This window comes from Heteronotia binoei, chromosome 3 (assembly GCF_032191835.1).
Source record: "Heteronotia binoei isolate CCM8104 ecotype False Entrance Well chromosome 3, APGP_CSIRO_Hbin_v1, whole genome shotgun sequence".
Lineage (NCBI taxonomy): Eukaryota > Metazoa > Chordata > Lepidosauria > Squamata > Gekkonidae > Heteronotia > Heteronotia binoei.
This window is the reverse complement of record NC_083225.1, coordinates 10,548,342-10,565,455: the sequence shown is the minus strand read 5'-3', so window position 1 is coordinate 10,565,455 and position 17,114 is coordinate 10,548,342.

Genomic DNA, 17,114 nt, shown 5'->3' with positions numbered 1-17,114 from the left:
ATATCTGACTGAATCCATTTGTATAAATAACCGTTCCATTTATCCAAAGTCCATTTCGTGGCATCTTTCCAACCAAATGCTATGACACCCTGGGCTGCCAAAATCACAGCTTTAAATATCTCCTGTAAAGGCTTATCCACATTAGGGTTCCCCGATATTCCCATAAATAACACCTTTCCTGAAAGTTTCACTTTAACTTTACACACTTCTTGTACTTTTCCCAAAATCTTCTGCCAGAATTCAGCCACTCTTGAACACTCTCACCATAGGTGCACATAATGTCTCTTCTCCTTTTTGCAATGCCAGCATTTAGATCTCAATCTATATACGCTAGTTATAGATTGAAGGGAGCAGATCTCTCTGTTCCTTCAGCCACAAGAGCAAAATGTCACTTACAACCCATAAAGAGAATGGAAATAATGAATAATCACACTTGATATGCAAAGATATTTCTGGAGCAACATTGTCCATGGCTTTCAGCCCAATGAAATGAAGTGATGAAAGAGAAAACAGTAAAGGCCAAATGGAAGATTTGTTTACTAAAGGCCAAGCCATATGTTACCAGAGAAATCGTATATGCTAGTTGAGGCGGTGTTCTATACCATTTCCAAATTAATTTCATTTCTAATTCTCTAAATTTTTCCAATTTTATATCATTAATATTTCTCATTACTTTATTTATCTTGTTGATTCATTCGTATAATAATAATAATAACAACAACTTTTTATTTGTATCCCGCCCTCCCCGCAAGCAGGCTCAGGGCGGCTCCCATCACATAAATACAGTATACAATAAAACCATGTGCAATCAATTATAAATTCATATACAATTCAATATAAAATCATCCTTAAAAACCTTAAAATTACATTAGAGTTAAGATTATGGTGCTATAGTTAAAATCTTTCATAAATTCCAGTGATTAGAACATAAAACATAGGACGTATCCAACAGGACTTTCTGGCTCGGCTTATGTGAAGGCTGTTTTAAAGAGGTAGGTCTTACAGGCCCTGCGGAATTGATCTAAGCATCGCAGGGCCCGTACCTCCTCCGGGAGTTGGTTCCACAGTAGGGGGGCCGCTACAGAGAAGGCCCGATCCCGGGTGGGCTTCAATCTGGCCTCCTTTGGCCCAGGGATATTCAGCTGGTTTTTACCAGCTGACCTCAGCGCTCTCTGGGGTTCATGTGGGGAGAGACGGTCCCTCAAGTAGGCAGGTCCTCGGCCATATAGGGCTTCTTGTCCCCTTTGGTCTCCTTCCTGCTGCCCAGCAATGTATAACCAAACAGTGAGACACCAGGATAAGAGTTGGATCTGATGGTTTCTAGCCCCACTCCTGAATGACAGAGTTCGTAGCATTTGGATTGAGAGCATGGGTCTCCCATATCTATTTCATGTTCACAAAAATCCTGTGATGTAGACTTGGCTGAGAGAGAATGATTCACCGAAGGGCACCCAGAAAATTCCAGGGCAAGTGAAGATTTGGACTCTGGTCTCCGTGGTTTTATCCAACACTGTAACTACTGTCTCACACTGGCTGACTGCTTGTATTGTGCTTTTTTTAAGTTGCTTTTTTCGGTTATGGTGCATCTTTTCCTCAGTATTTTTGTTAATGCTGAAAAAGTTGCAGATGATCATCCCTGATCTGGATACCCCAACTAGTCAGATCTCAGAAGCTAAGGAGAATTGGTCCTGTCTAGTATTTGGATGGGAGCCCTCCAAGGAATACCAGGGTCATGATACAAAGGCAGGCAATGGCAAACCACCTCTGAGTGTCTCTTGCCTTGAAAACTCTATGGAGGTCACCATGTCCAGTTGTGCCTTGATGGCACCTTCCAAAGCCAACAGATAATTAAACCCAGGGATTTTTTTTTTGTAGAAAAAGCCCAGCAGGAACTCATTCGCACATTACTTAAGAACATAAGAGAAGCCATGTTGGATCAGGTCAATGGTCCATCCAGTCCAACACTCTGTGTCACATAGTGGCCAAAAAAACCAAGTGCCATCAAGAGGTCCACCAGTGGGGCTAGAAGCCCTTCCACTGTGCCCCCCTCTGCCCAAGCACAAGAATACAGAGCATCACTGCCCCAGACAGAGAGTTCCAACAATACACTGTGGCTAATAGCTACTGATGGATCTCTGCTCCATATGTTTATCCATTCCCCTCTTGAAGCTGTCTATGCATTAGGCTACACCCCCTGACATCTCCAGAAATGATGTCACCCAATCAGTAGGTTACTTTCCACATATTGACACAGAGCAGTACAGTGCCATCAGCTGCATTTTATGGATGTTTGTTCTCACACAGCCCAATGAGAGACCTTGTTTCACCCCAAAGAAACATGGCTGGAGAGGGAGAGCCACATGCAGTAGAGTGGGCAGTGGCAGGCCTAACTTCTCCCAGGACGGAGCACCCATGGACAGCTCCATGTCTCTCGCTCTCATTGCAAGCCTGTTGGAGGCTGGAGGCAGCAGACAGGACAAAGTGCATGGTCTGGGAGCATGTGAGAGACCGCACGTCTGAGAGAGCCAGTTTGGTGTATTAGTTAAGTGCGTGGACTCTTATCTGGAAGAACCGGGTTTGATTACCCACTCCTCCACTTACAGCTGCTGGAATGGCCTTGGGTTAGCCATTAGCTCTGGCAGAGGTTGTCCTTGAAAGGGCAGTTGCTTTGAGTGCCCTCTCAGCCTCACCCACCTCACAGGGTGACTGTTGTGGGAGGAGACGTTATAGGAGATTGTAAACCGTTCTGAGTCTCTGATTCTGAGAGAAGGGTGGGGTATAAATCTGCAATTCTTCTTCATGTGGCTGCCTAGTGCCTTTTCCTTTCCCAGAGATCTTTTTTTGAGCTGGAGCCCTGGCCAAGCCAGCCAGAACTGCATTCCTGTGTGTTCCGGCTCAAAAAAAAAAAAGCCCTGGTTAAGCCAGCTGCTAGAATTTGCCACCCATTCTTGATGCCACCCTTTCCCCCCTCCATTTTGAAAGTGTATCCCTGTGATTCAAGGATCGATATGACACTAGAGCAAGGGATTTTTTTTAAAAAGCAATATTTTGTGAAATAGACACTGGGAGCAATATTTTAAACCGGTCCATAGCTTTGTAACACAATTGGAAAAGAGAAAGGCCGCAGAATATGAGCATTTTCAAAACTGTAAGTATTTTTTAAAGAACTTGTTGTAATAATATATATTTACGGTCTGCTGTTTTGTTGTGATGGTACAGCAAACCAATTCCAGGACTAGAGCTGAATTGTGTGGGGAAGCGCTTCCATTTGATTTGACTCCACCTGATTTTTCTCTCTTCGTTGTCTTGCCTGCTCTGTGGCAATATTTTGCTATTGAAGAAAAGGCAAAAGGGCCTTTTAGCTCTGACTTGGAATTTCCTTGTACTATAAAATAAAAGGCATTTGGCTAAGGCAAAGATAACAAAAAATCTTCACCTATTGATTTGTAGCTGAAACGCAAGTACAAAAATGAATGCGCTTCTCCAAGTTTTATGCTCTGAAGTGGGAAAGATCAAAGACATCCAGCGTACGCCATTGATTTTTTTTTTTGGGGGGGGGGATACTCACAATATATCCACAAGACTCTTAACAGGTTACTCTGAATAAAAATGACTAGTGTTTCTGAAATAGTTTGATGCACCATGATTAAAATGAAAAAAAAGAAATCACATACTACCTTTCAGTCCTTTACACAGTGCCATCTGTATTACATTTGTAAGTCAAAAGTCCCGTTCAATTGTTGTTTTATTTTATAAAATAAGATAAGATAAGTTTATTTTTATATCCCGCCCTCCCCCGCCGATGGCGGGCTCAGGGCGGCTCACAGACACGGAACACCGTGATATAAGTAAAATACAATATAAAACAAACAATTTTAAAATACAATTCAATCACATAATTAATTAGATGGATAAAACAGTGCTATAAAGTGCTATAGATCACAATCATGCACAAGATGGCTGGATGGCTACAGATCCGTTTAACCAGGTTCTGTCCCAAAGGCAAGCTGAAACAGAGAGGTTTTGCAAGCCCTGCGGAACTGGTTCAGGTCCCGCAGGGCTCGCACCATCTCTGGAAGTTGATTCCACCATCGAGGGGCCATTGCTGAAAAGGCTTGCTCCCTGGTTGTCTTCAGTCTAGCCTCTCTTGGCCCAGGGATTTTTAAGAGGTTTTGGGAGCTAGATCTCAGTGCTCTCTGGGGAACATATGGGGAGAGGCGGTCCCTAAGGTAGGCAGGTCCTCGGCCATATAGGGCTTTAAAGGTAATAACCAGCACCTTATAGCGAACACGGTACACAACCGGCAGCCAGTGCAGGTCCCGCAGCCCAGGCTGCATGTGTTCCCACCGAGGTAGTCCCAGCAGCAGCCTGGCCGCCGCGTTCTGCACTACCTGAAGTTTCCGTGTTCGGCATAAGGGCAGCCCCATGTAGAGGGCATTGCAGTAGTCTGTAGAGGGCATTGCAGTAGTCTGTGGCTCATTTGTGAAACCAGGGTTCCACATGAAATCATTCGCATCCTGATTTGCCTCAAGAAATATTAGTTCATCCCTTTCATTCTTTACCTGGCCTCTGGTGCAGACACTCAACTGGTATCCCGACCGGGAAAGGCAGAGCAGGAGACCAAGATGGGATTAAGCCAAGGCGACCATGCTCATACATCATGAGAGATCAAAATTTGGTTAAATGCACCAACTTCAGATCATGCTATCCAGGGGCCATTTTGTAGAAAAATAGGTGGCAGAGCTCATTAGCATAATGTCAAGCATGCATATTTCTAAGTGCCATGATGGTTTCTTACACAGAGAGCAGGCCACTAGTATCCACCGCCCCCCTTTTCTTTACAATGTTTGGGCAAGCAGTAAATCTATCTAGCCCAAGGATGTTTACGCAACAGCCTGGCTGGTAAAGCTGTGAGGTGCCTCTCGCCCGGATTCACACAGACAGTTCTTATCAGGTCTCGGAGAAGTGTGAGAAAGGGAGATGTTTTTAATAGCCTAAATTCCTTAGTAATAAAAGAGATACTATGTAGTAACCTTTGAACCGGTGACTCAAATTGCATCTGTATACTATTCTTTGAAGTATTCCTATATAGTAACTATGCAACCATGTATATGTCATTACTTTCAAGGATTCTGTCCTTGTTAAAGCTTCTAAGTTTCTACAATAAAGCAACTTTTGATTTAGCAACAACAGATTGATTATTGAGAAATATTGATGCTTGACATATAACTCATTAGCATGTGCCGCCCCCCTTCAGCCAAAAGCAACCCGATGCAAAAAAAGTAGAGCCCTGGGTGAGTGAGGCCTGCTTGGACTGGCTAGAGATCCAGCCAGCCCAAGCAGGTTTCACTTGCCTTGGGCTCTCCTGGGTCACCTCCCCCCAGTCAAAAGGCCAGCAAGCCAACCATCGCCCAAAATCACCTAAGAAGTGGAGAAAGGGTGGTGCAGGCTTCTCTTTGGTTAATGAGAGCTGCTGGGGGCATGGCAAAGCTCCTGGTGGCTAGCTGGCTGCCCGCTCTCCTAATTCAGGGATTGTTATGCAGCTGCACCTACTATTCAATGAACAAGGTAGATGGGGAGGAAGAGGGGGAACTGTCAGAACAGATCAGGAACTGTGCTCCTGTGAGCTCCTTTTGAATCTGAGGCCTGCTGCTATCTGATCCTAGTCTGACAAGCTCTAGTTAACCACAGTTAGCAGAACAGACTGCATTTGAACTGGGCTTACCAATCTCCAATTGGGGCGTTGTAATCCACTCTGGTCCTCTCCCTTCCCAAATCCTCCCCTCCCCAAGTTCCGCCCCCAAATTTCCAAGAATTTTCCAACCCTAAATTGGCAACCCTAGTCTTTGTTTAAATGAACCATGTTTCATTTAATTAAACCATGGTTTTGCATGAACTCTGATTAACCAAGCATGTGAATCTCATGTTTTCTGTGCATTTTGGATGTTTTCGAAAGTCTATCACTATAATATAGCATGACAGTAGACTTTAAAAATGAAATTTAAAAATATAGTTTGGGGAGACAGTTTAGGGGGAAAGGAGGATTTAGAAATACACCTTAACTTTCACTGAATCAAAGTACAGATGTTTGAGGGATTCATTAATTAATTCCTTTTCCAGAACAAGCTGTGTTGGTGAGGTAGAAGGCTTAAATAGAAGGAGAAAACTCATGCTATGGAATCAGTCATGACTGCCTTTTAGGATTCTGCATTTCCAGTAGAACGCTCATTGTAGTGATCAAATTTACCAGTAAGGCCAAACTAGACTTTATGGGGTCTTCATGGCTGCCACTAGGACGCCATTTCCATTTTGAAATTTCTTCCCCTGCATCATTTCAAGAGCTGAAACAGCTATGGGGGGGGGGGGGGCGGGGTGCAGCTACTTTGGTTTTTGATAAGGTGTGAGGAGAGAACTAGGGCCCCTCGGCCCACTGTGGTGCAGGCTCAATCAGGATCAGTTCCTCAGGATAGAAGCACCTTCATTTGCTCAGTTAGATTTGAGTCCAGTAGCACCTGATCCAACACGGCTTCTGATCCAACATGGCTTCTCTTTTGTTCTTATGTTCACCTTATAATTCAGGAAGAATTGCAGGGTATAAGCTTTCAAAAGTCAACACGCCCTTTGTCGGACATGAAAGCTTATACTCTGAAACTCTTGTTGGTCTCAAAGGTGCTACTAGACTCAACATAAACTTCTTCCACAGACCAACATAACTAAGCTCTGAAATGATCTCTTTTTTTCTGTTGCTGAAAAAAGATGTTTGGGTGCAGCACCACTGTACACCATGTTGGTTTGCACCTGAGTTAGGAATGGATGCCTCTTCGATGTGCCATGTGGCTTTAGGGTTGGCAATCCCCAGTTGGGAGCATTCCTTGGTTTGGAGGCCTCCCCCCACTTCAGGGTTATCAGAAAGGGGGGTTTGAATGTCTGCTGGGCACTCCATTATACCCTATGGAGACCAGTCCTCATAGGGAATATTGGGGAGAATCGATCCATAGGTATCTGGAGCTCCAGGGGGCCCAGCATAGCATCGGGTGCCTCTCCTCAAAACACCCCCCATTTTAAAAAAGATTGGACCAGGGGGTCCAATTGTATGAACCCCAAAAGAAGGTGCCCCTGTCCTTCATTATTCCCAACAAAGGGAAGTCATTTTGAAGGCAGTTCCTTTAAATGTGATGGCCAGAATGCCCTTTGGAGTTCAGTCGTGCTTTTCACACCCTTGCTCCTGGCTCCACCCCAATGTCTCCTGGCTCCACCCCCAAAGTCTCTTGACTCCATGCCCAAAGTCCATTGATGTTTCCTGAATTGGACCTGGCAACCCTAGGCTTATATCCAAGGAGCAACTACGGCTCACAAGCATTCCAAAACACATATCCTCTTTGGTAAATTCAGGTTAGAGATATTAATATCAAAACAGATGAGAAGTTAATTTTCTGAAGTGCAGAGCTGTAAAGACAAGGTCTGTCCAAACCCCCCTGTATAAATAATTAAACTCAGGATGTATATGTGAAGTGCTTTTTAAATTAATGAACAGCCATAAATATTTAACAGTTGTGCTTATGAAATATGCCCCAACTTATAGCAAAAATGTTAACAAGGATGTCTGATACGTGACAGAATAATGCAGTTGATGAATATTTCAAAGACGTCTGAGTGACAGGTGGAAGTAAAGGAGACACGTGCTTCTTCCCCCCCTTTGTATTAGGTTATCAGGAAGAAAGACAGGTAAGCCTTGATAAATCTTAATTTAAAAAAAAAAATACACACAGTCTCTTCCTTTCAGTATTAGCACTCACCACAAATAGATTAGTCAGGTAGACAAATTTTCTCAACATTTGTTGTTGATAACTATATAAAAACTGAGAATGGGAGATTGGGTTTGGAGCTATATTCTTGGTGCTTGGGAGGGGGCACAGTGGGAGGGCTTCTAGCCCCACTGGTGAACCTCCTGATGGCACTTGGGAGTTTTTTTGCCATTTTGTGACACAGAGTGTTGGACTGGATGGGTCATTGGCCTGATCCAACATGGCTTCTCCTATGTTCTTATGTTCTTATTCTTAAGAGTGATAAAGGCCTCTAGAGGCTTACTGAACATAAGAACATAAAAGAAGTCATGTTGGATCAGGCCAATGGCCCATCCAGTCCAACACTCTGTGTCACACAGTGGCCAACCCCCCCCCCCCGAGCCATCAGGAGGTTCACAAGTGTGGCTAGAAGCCCTTCTACTTTGCACACCCCCCCACCCCCCAAGCACCAAGAATACATAGCATCACTGCCCCAGACAGTTCCAATAAAATGCTGTGGCTAGTAGCCACTGATGGAGCTCTGCTCCATATTTTTATCCAATCCCCTCTTGAAGCTGGCTATGCTTGTAGCCTCCACCATCTCCTGTGGCAGTGAATTCCACATGTTAATCACCCTTTGGGTGAAGAAGGACTTCCTTTTATCAGTTCTAACTCGACTGCTCAGCTATTTCATTGAATGCCCATGAGTTCTTGTATTGTGAGAAAGGGAGAAAAGTACTCCATCCCATGCATAACCTTGTAAACCTCTATCATAATGTCAAGCATGCGATTTCAAAAGAATGAGTCAAGTGGATACAAAACTACGTTTATTGTTAAATCGAGCTGCTCTCTTGGTGCAGGACCATGAGAGTGATGCCAACAATAAATTGATACACTTCTTTTAAGACATACATCAAAGGGTTCTCACGGGAAGGGGTGAGGAATGCCAGCCGGCGCATAAACTATCATAAAAGTCTACATTTTCACTACGTTATCAGTATCTCGTCCTTGCTTTCCCAGATGGTCTCTATGCCCATGCAGGAATGTATGGGAAGGTGTCACTCCTTCTCTTCTCTACTAGTTTCCTTTCCTAATTCACTACAAAGCCATAAAGCAAGAGGGGGGGGTTGAAAGAATAACAGAGCCATGTTACCTCGGCCCTCCGTCATGTTTTACAGACCAGCTTTATGGAGGGCCCTAAAAGCATAGATCACCATTGCATTTTACCATGCTTGACAATGTCACCCCGCAGTCGACGTTTTTCTAAGCTAAATAGCCCCAAGCATTTTAACCTTTCTTCATAGGGAAAGTGTTCCAAACCTTTAATCATTCTAGTCGCCCTTTTCTGGACTTTTTCGAATAAGTCCATAATATCCTTTTTGAGGTGCGGTGACCAGAATTGTACACAGTATTCCAAATGAGACCGCACCATCGATTTATACAGGGGCATTATGATAATGGCTTTGTTTTCAATTCCCTTCCTAATAACTCCCAGCATGGCGTTGGCCTTTTTTATTGCAATCGCACACTGTCTTGAAATTTTCAGTGAGTTATTTACCACGACCCCAAGATCTCTCTCTTGGTCAGTCTCTGCCAGTTCACACCCCATCAACTTGTATTTGTAGCTGGAATTTTTGGCCCCAATGTGCATTACTTTCCACTTGGCCAAATTGAACCTCATCTGCCACGTTGACGCCCACTCACCCAGCCTCAACAGATCCCTTTGGAGTGCCTCACAATCCTCTCTGGTTCTCACCACCCTGAACAATTTAGTGTCACCTGCAAACTTAGCCACTTCATTGCTTACTCCCAACTCCAAATCATTAATGAACAAGTTAAAGAGCATGGGACCCAGTACTGAGCCCTGCGGCACCCCACTGCTTACTGTCTTCCACTGCGAAGATTGCCCATTTATACTCACTCTTTGTTTCTGATTAAACATATCCTACTGGAGATATCAAGACGTCATGAAGTCAAATGGAGTGGGTTGCCAACTCTGGTCTGAGAAATTCCTAGAGATTTGGGGTTGGTACCTGTGGAAGGGAGAGTTTGGGGAGGGATTTGACCTAGAATCTGTGGTAAACCACAGAGCCATTTCTACCAGGGGAACTGATCTTTGTAGTCTCAAGGCCAGTTGGAATTCTTGGGTAACTCCAGGTCCCTTGAACATTCACAACTCTAGGTTAGGGGTATGCAAAATGGAACTCTCAAGTCAAAAGTACACACAGAAATAGTTGTTTGGGGCCATTAGTTCAAGATTCTGTAATGGTATAAGGCAGGGGTGTTGAACTCATTTGTTATGAGTGCTAGATCTGACATAAATGAGACCTTGTCAAGCCAGGCGATGTGTGTCATAAAATGTAATCCTGGCTAGCAGAGATGTAAATTTTATAAAGGACACAGACAAACACAATGAAAGATTTTATTTTTAAAAAACCCTTAAAATAATATGTCCTTAAATGATTAGGACTCTTGCAATATTCTGTTTATTTAACAGTCTCCAATAACTGACACCTCTTGCTCTGGGTTATTGCGTCAAAATCTGAAGACAATGTCTGTGCTGCAGGAATCTTGAGTATGCTGTTCAGGTGTTGTTCAGGTGTGTATCTTTAAGTTGCAAACCTTTTTTTTTTTTTTTTGCTGGCATTTATTACAGAAATCTCATGGTTAATGCTTTGAGCCTAAGACCAGAGGAAAACATGAAATGGTTTTAATAGAAGAAATAAAGGTAACTGCAGAAACATACATGAGGTTAAACATCAGCCGTGGATCCGTGAGTAGAATAAGAACATTAGTGCTGAAGATATTGAAGAAACTGTTTGCACTGAGCCTAGGATTGCCATGTCCAATTCAAGAAATATCTGGGGACTTTGGGGGTGGAGCCAGGAGACTTTGGGGGTGGAGCCAAGAGACACTAAAGTAGAGCCATAAGCAAAGTTGTGACAAGCACTACTGAACTGCAAAGGGATTCCTGGCCATCACATTGAAAGTAACCGCATACCTTTTAAATGCCTTCCCTATGTTAGAATTTATGAAGGATAGGGGCACCTTCTTTTGAGACTCATAGAATTGAACTCCCTGGTTCAATCTTTTTGAAATTTGGAGGGCTTTTTGAGGAAAGGCATTGGATGCTACAATGAAAATTTGGTGCCTCTATCTCAAAAAGCAGCCCCTCCAGAGCCCCAGATACCCCCAGATGAATTCTCCATTATACCCTATGAGAATCAATCTCCGTAGGGAATAATGAAGTGCCCGGCAGACATTCCCTCTCCCCCCGTTTCTGACGACTCTGAAACGGGGAATTGGCATCTCTACTCACAAGTTGCTGAACTTCCAACTTCTTCAAAGTAACACAGAGCAACCAAAGGTTCAAGTTTACCTTTCCTATGCAAAGGACCTCTGAAAAGATTGTGCAACCACAGCCACTGGGAGCAGCCATGTTCTTCTGCTTACTCCATCCCCCCATCCCCATTCAGCCTTAAAGACACAGACACACCATCCATTCAGCCTTATAGACACAAGAGGAAGCCTTTCCAAGCGGCGCCTGAAGCCTCCGGAGGTGGAAAGGCACATGGGAGCTGTGGGGGCGGGGCTTCCCCACACCGGCCAGCTGACTGGAAGCAGGAAGGAGCCTGGGAAAGCGGGACAACCCCCGCTGGGACCTGGGGATTGGGAAGCCTAACTGAGCCCGTTAGGGGAGGGCGGGATATACTGTAAATCTGATAAAATAAATTTTAAAAAAAATGTCTCTAAAGGGTTGTGAAAGGGCTTTTCAAGGCAAGAGACTTCAGCGGTGGTTTGCCATTGCCTGCCTCTGTGTAGTAACACTGGACTTTGTTGGTGGTCTTCCATCCACAGCTGACCTTTCTTACTTTCTGAGATCTGATGACATCAGGCTAGGCTGGATCACTGAATAGTGGAAGCGTCAAAGTCTCCGCTATGTACTTTAGGCTTGACAGCTCTAGGCTGTACACCGATGTGCATAAAATAAACTTGCGTAGGAAAGTTGCAAGATGGCATTTTACAGGTCGTAAACCAATCACAACCTAGCTCGTGACAGCCTGCTGTTAAAAGCTCTAAGATGGATGCGCCAGTTTCCTGATGACGGTCGTTGTCTCTCTTTCTCATCAATTACGGTGGGTTTTGTTTTTTTTTAGAACTATGATTATAGAAAAAGACCTGTCACTTTTGCAGTGCTTTGGCAGCCAGGTTCCTAAAATATATGTTGTGTATTGATAAGTCAGAACAGATCTATCTCTCATGGTATATGCAGAGCAGCCTATGGAAATTTTCGGCAGGGTGTGGGGGGGGGGTTCATAAACATTGTTAATAACTTTCAGTACCAGTTTGTTTCCTGGAGCAGACTTTTTTTTGTTTGTTTCTTGCGTTTCTACAGAAAACACATCTTGCATTCGCTCACATTGCATGCATAATTAAAAAGCCAGATAATTCAGAGCTCAGAGCAAATTGGTGGCTTGCGCGACAAAACTAATCAGGCAAAAATGTAGTAGTACTACTGCTTCCAATTTACTACTGGTTCCTCCCAATTTTGTTATATTCCTGGAATGACTTATAACAAATTGTCTCTATTAGCATACACCCAGTGTAGAGCACTAGCTGGAGCAAAGCGGTATTTTATTGTAACAAAGAGCCTCTCATGATTATTATGCTGGCCTCTATTTTCTAAATCATTGCACTATCTGTGGCTTAGTTCTTCTAGAACTTGCATTTTGTCTTTCATTCGTTGATGAACTCGTTATACGCCGGACGTTTTTTATTTCATGGCTTGAACAGCAGAGGAACAAAAGAATGTTAAGCAACACCAGAACAGTATAAAATGTTTGCTGTAGTAATATTTCAGTAATATTTGGTGGCCTCTGAATGTGGTACTTTTGAAGCTCATATCAAAGTTGGAGAGTATGCAGCGAAGTCCTGTTAAAAGATTAATAACCATCTAGAAGAATATGTCAGTGAGCCAGGAGTCATGTACAGCTGTAATATTCAATAGTGGGTGCATTTATTTTATGGAATTTTTTTATCCCTCTCTGCTACACATAATCTCCATTCACTCCTTTGCATATTAAGCCACACATCCCTGATGTAGCCAATCCTCCAAGAGTTTACAGAGCTCTTTGTACAGGGCCTCCTGTAAGCTCCAGGAGGATTGGCTACATCAAGGTGTGTGGCCTAATTTGCAAAGAAGCTCCTGCTACAAAAGAAGCCCTGCATAGGACTGAAAGTCCTCAAAGCAGTTAGGCCATAGATAGTAGTATGGCAGCCACAGTGGGGTTGCCAACTCTGGAGATCTGGGGGTGGGGCTTGGGGAGGGCAGAGTTTGGGGAGGCGAGGGACTGCAGCAAGATATAATGCTATAGATACCACCTTCCAAAGTAGGCTTCCCAATCCCCAGATCCCAGCGGGGGATCCCCCCGGTTTTACAGGCTCCCCCCCGCCCCCAGCCAGCTGGCCAGCGGGGGAAGCCCCGCCCCCACAGCCACTATGCAGCTCTAGATCTTGGGCAGGTTTAGAAACCTGCAAACAGGTCCTTTTCAAAATGTGTGTGTGTGCCTTTAAAGTTGATCAGGAAGTACTTCATGGGAAGGGTCAGTAACATAGTCCCTTGTTTTGCTTTTGTTTCAGAGCAACTAAGTGTGTGTGTGACAGAGAGAGAAAGAGAGAGAGAGAGAGAGCAGTGTAGCCCCTGTTCTTTTCAGATGCCATTGTGGAGGAACCAGACCCAGTAAGTGTGTGTGTGTGTGAGAGAGAGGGTTGCCATTCCCCAGGTTTGGAGCCCCCCACCCCCGCTTTAGAGTCATCAGAAAGCTGTGGGAGGGGGGAGGGAAATGTCTACTAGGCAATTATTCCCTATGGAAAACGATTCCCTTCCAAGTTTCAAAATGATTGGACCAGGGGGGTCCAATTCTATGAGCTCCAAAAAAAGATGCCCCTACTCTTAATTATTTCCTATGGAAGGAAGGCATTTAAAATGGTGTGTGGTCCCTTTAAATGTGATGGCCAGAACTCCCTTGGAGTTCAGTTATGCTTGTCACACCCTTGCTCCTGGCATATTAAGCCACGCACCACTGAGAAGAAGAAGAAGAGTCTCAGAGTGGCTTACAATTTCCTTTATCTTCTTCCCCCATAACAGACACCCTGTGAGGTAGGTGGGGCTGAGAGAGCTCTCACAGAAGCTGCCCTATCAAGGACAACTCCTGTGAAAGCTATGGCTGACCCAAGGCCATCCCAGCAGGTTCAAGTGGAGGAGTGGGGAATCAAACCCGATTCTCCCAGGTAAGAGTCTGCAAACTTAACTACTACACCAAATGAGTGTAAAGAGTTTGGAGGTATTCTGTTCTAGAAAATGATAACTCTAGTGTATTATATGAAAATTATAATTATAATTATTATGTTATATGAAAATTGTCTTGCACTAGGGAAGAGTTGCAATTCTGTCTACTGGACCTGTAATGAAAAATAGAAATATAGAACTGGAAGGGGCTTCAAGAATCATCTCGTCCAACCCCCTGCACAATGCAGGAAACTCACAACAACCTCCCACTCAACGTTCCCCCAGTGACCCCTTCTCTATACTCAGAGAAAGGCAAAAACCTCTGGGATCCCTGACCAAACGGGCAGGGAGGAAAATTCCTTCCTGAGCTCAAAATAGCGATTGGCATTACCTTGGGCGTGTCAGAAAAAAATCACAAGAGCTAAGCGCTGATGCAACCCTTCCTGCCCTGCTGCTCAAGAACTGCCTAAGTTTACAGAATTAGCATTGCTGTCAGATGACCATCTAGCTTCCCTGCTTAAAAACCTCCGAAGAAGGAAAGTTCACCACCTCCTGAGGAAGCTTGTCCCACTGAGGAACCTCTCTGATAGTCGGGAAGTTCTTAAAATTTAGTTGAAAACTATTTTAATTTAATTTCAATCAGTTGCTTCTGGTCCAACGTTCTGGGGCAACAGAAAACAACTCTGCTCTGTCCTCTATATAATAGCCTGTAAATACTTGAAGATGCCTATCATATGACCTCTCAGTTGTCTCCTCTCCAGGCTAAATATACCCGGTACCTTCAACCTTTCCTCATAGGACCTAGTCTCCAGACCCCTCCACACGCCCTCCTCTAGACACATTCCGGCTTTTCAAAAAGGCTGAAGTCTTTTGCCAGCTAGAAGCTTACCAGGCTCCTATTCTAAGCTTTTTGCTATGCAGTTGTCCAGTCAAAAAAGTACTGCTGTTACATAAAATGATCTTTTGCGTAAGTAATGACACCCACACACTCAAGCATTCTACCTAGAGTAAAATTTAATAGAAATTGCTCCTGTTCAAATACTAAATGCTGTTTTGTGAATGCATCTGAATGCACCCTTATTCTTTCTACTTAAATGCATTCATTCACCTCACTTTTCCCCAAATGTGAAAAATGAGAGGTTCAGAATCTTGATATAATCAGTATCTGTAATATTAATAACAATTGCCATATATTTCGATATTACATTTCACATAATGATAACTGCTGGTCTTTTGGGAAAAAAAGGCGTGTTCACAGAACAATTTGTTAGTTTTGAAGGGTTTCTTTTGAAACCCTTGGACTTTGGTTCGAGATCGCTTTACTTGTGAGAGAAAGTGTGGTTCTTAATAGAAAACTGATGAGAAAAGTGTAGATATACTTTAAATAAAAGCCTATACTGAAGGGTTTTTTCCCCACTTCTGTGGTGGCTGAGGCTATAATCTTGAAATCATTTCCCCAGGAATAAACCCAATTGAATAAAATAGGACTTACCTCTGTTTAGTACTGAATGCCCTGTATCACCGCATGCCCATTTGTGTAAAGAAGGCTTTTTATACCTCACTTTAGGGCAGCCCACCAGCTTTGGCAAAGGCCAACTGCACAGAAGCATTTCTACTGAAGACAGTTGTATGCTAGAGATCTAGACAGGGGTGGAATTCCAGCAGGAGCTCCTTTGCATATTAGGCCACACACCCCTGATGTAGCCAATCCTCCAAGAGCTTATAAGACTCTTTTTTTGTAAACTCTTGGAGGATTGGCTACATCAGGGGTGTGTGGCCTAATATGCAAAGGAGCTCCTACTAGAATTCCACCCCTGGATCTAGAGAAGGAGCAGGTCAGAGCCGAGGGCCTACTTTTTAGAAAGGTGGACTTTCCAAGGTACAGTTAGCTCATTATGACAGTGACTCACTAAAACCATGAAGCTTCCCTGAGGCAGAAAAGGCAGATACTCTGGCTTCTTAAAATAGGACAGTGTCAGGAGGTAACATCAGGGAATAGGGTTGGTAGGTCTTACCTGGCAGCCAGCAGGGAATCATAGAGTTTTCCCCTAAGTGCTAGACATGGCTGACACAATAACGTCACTTCCAGGTGCCATCTTCATGGCGGACACATTGCCGTGCACCGGTGTTCTTCAGGGTGGGGCTCCTCCACCAGTCAGTTCTGTGGTGGCAAGTTGGAGCCCCCAAAATCAGCAGGAGGCAGGGAACCCTATTGGGGAAGAGCTCAGCCCCTATGTCCTATTGTTGGTTATCCAGAGGAATTGGTTGGCCACTGTATGAGAGAGGATGCTGGACTAGATAGAAGACCACTTGTCTGATCCAGCAAGACTCTTCTTATGTTCAGTCTTATACATTGTTTTGTTCAGTCGCACAGTTGAGTCTGACTCTTTGCGACCCCATGGACAAAGGCACGACAGGCCCTCCTGTCTTCCACCATACTCCGAAGTCTGCTCAAATTCGTGTTTGTTACATCAGTAATCCTGTCCAGCCATCTCTTTTGCCATCCCCTTCTTCTTTAGCCTTCTGTCTTACCCAGCATCAGGATCTTCTCCAGGGAGTGCTCCCTTCTCATTTGGTGGCCAAAGTATTTGAGCTTCAGCTTCAGCATCTGACCTTCCAAGGAACAGTCAGGGTTGATTTCCCTGAGGACTGACTGATTGGATCTTCTTGCAGTCCAAGGAACTCTCAAGATTCTTCTCCAGCACCACATCTCAAAAGCATCTATTCTTCTGCACTCGGCCTTCCTTATGGTACAGCTCTCACAGCGATACATTACTACTGGGAATACCATTACTTTGACTATACGGACTTTTGTTGGCAGGCTGATGTCTCTACTTTTTATTTTACTGCCCAGATTCACCATAGCTGTCCTCCCAAGGAGCAAATGTCTTTTAATTTCATGGCTACAGTCACCATCTGCAGTGATCTTGGATCACAGAAATGTGAAGTCTGTCACTACTTCCATGTCTTTCCCTTCTATTTGCCAAGGTGTGATGGGGCCGGATGCCATGATCTTAGTTTTTTTTTGATGTTGAGTTTCA